The sequence below is a fragment of the Charadrius vociferus genome, unplaced genomic scaffold (assembly GCF_000708025.1).
Source record: "Charadrius vociferus isolate BGI_N301 unplaced genomic scaffold, ASM70802v2 scaffold472, whole genome shotgun sequence".
Classification (NCBI taxonomy): domain Eukaryota; kingdom Metazoa; phylum Chordata; class Aves; order Charadriiformes; family Charadriidae; genus Charadrius; species Charadrius vociferus.
The window spans coordinates 7,447,662-7,449,800 of NW_009647735.1; positions in this window are offsets into that span (position 1 = coordinate 7,447,662).

The window sequence follows — 2,139 nt, forward strand, 5'->3', positions numbered from 1 at the left end:
AACCCGGGGCTTTAGCCACAGCTCCTTGGTCACAGCTGTAAGAGCAGGACTTTGGACCACCAAATAAGGCCCGGTTGTGCTAAATGTTGTGCTGAAGCAGCAGAGCAAGGCCTCGGCTGGTGGGATTACGGACCGGTGAGGAGGGGAAGGGTATAAACCAGGCAAGACAGCCACAGCCAGTCAGGGTTGCCAAGTGTTTGTCTTTGGGAAAGGGTGGGGGAGTGGTGGCTAAGTTAGAGGTAGAACTGAAGAGAAATGGACTGAGCAAGACCGCAGGTGGTAAGAGAGGCAAGTGGGGAAGGAAGGTAAGGTAAAGAGGTGATAAGGACAAGAAACTGCTGGAGCCAACTGTGATAAGTACAAATCCCTGCTGGATACCGTATGCTGAAAACACAGCACCAGCTGAAAGGCAGAATTGTCATTGCATGGCAAATTGTGACTGCACAGGTTGTTTCCACAGTGGCTCTAATTTTCTGCTTTTTTCCTACCTTTTATTAATATCATATGGCAGAGATGCAAAGAGGCATTTTTATGATACTAGTTTCTCCAGTTGGGTTCATATCTACAAAGGTCTTGCTCCTAGAGGATCCTTAGGAAGAATGGATTGAAAGAGTTGTGTGGGTATGTTTATCCATTCATAATACGACAAATTCTCGAGTTTATTTTTTTTGTAGCCACTGCAGCAAAATAATTCAAGATGCTTGCAGAAAATGGGTTGTCACTTGGAACTGATACGAGGTGAAAAAAATGTCAACAATAATTAAAAGTGATCTGAGCTGTAAGCATATACTGCAGCTTAACAGATACACAAAGTATACACATACACAATCACACACACAACGTGCTTAGACAACGTCCTTCAGCACAGAGAAGCACAATTCATGACAGGAGTAACTGCTCTGTGTTGAGAAAAACTATATTGTAGATGGTTGTATCAGCAAAACTGCTTTCTCTGATATGATTTGTTGTATGCGCAGAGTAGTGGTGATTTTAAAACACTGATATTGTGCTCAGTGTTAGGAGAAAAGTTGCAGCTGAGTATCCTACTGGTGTAAGAATAAATCAAACTGATAAAGCACTTTTCCTGTGGCTAAAACATCTTAAAACATTTAGTTTTGGTTTGAAAAAAAAGCTATTAGCTATAATTTACATAGTAACTAAATAGAAAAATGTGAGGCAAGAATCGAATTCCAGGAGATTGCCTATTTTTCTGAAACACAATAAGTAACAAAAACTATACTTTTTTTTTCCACAAAGTTGTCATCACATTGAATGTGGTGACCGAATCTGCATTACGCTATAGTGAGAAACTCAAATGCTGATACACATTTAAATATTCAAGCTGCTGCCATTTTACCTCATTATACATAGATGATTTATGCTCCTAGCCCTACAGAAATTATTCAGACATCTTGTTATTTCCGTCTTTTTCAGTTTATTAATAAAAAGCTGTCTGATCATTTAGTTCCAGAAAACACTGCATGTCTTGAGGAAAACCTCTCCTTTCTCTTTGGTGTTCTTTGATTTTTATGTTTCAGTGAATGTTTATTGAATACCAGCTATAGGGAAAAAAAAAAAAGCCACAAAGACAATTGCTTTGGGTTTTGCTTGAAAAAACTTTTCCAGTGATTGTGCTTCCATCCCAAGACAATTATTTTTGTTTCCCTCTAGCAGTATTTTTGTCCTCTAGCACAAGGAGCTTTAGAGGGTAACATTTAAAAATATACACAGCAGTAAAGATAATTGTGATCATTGTTTGCTTTGGCTCCTGTTGAAATATATGCTATGCTGTATAGCCCCAGCACCTGCAGAGCTAGGCAGAAAAAGCTTTCTGTGGAGGGCCCTACTGATTTCATGCTCCAGTAAAAGGCTGAGAACCAAAGGTGTGGAGGGCAGAAGCAACATTTTGTATGCATTATCAGAGAGTGATATAATTTCTGATTTTCCAAGCATGAGTGTATTTTCCTTTCTTTCTAAAGGAACTTAAATTTAACATAGCCAGTTGCTTTATTCTCTTATAGCACAGCATTTAAGAGCGCTCTAGGGATGCTGTACGTCACATGAATACTGAGTTCTTACTTAGTTTCAGTGAGAAGCTCAGCAAGGCAAAAACATTAATGAGTTTTAGAAACAGCATAT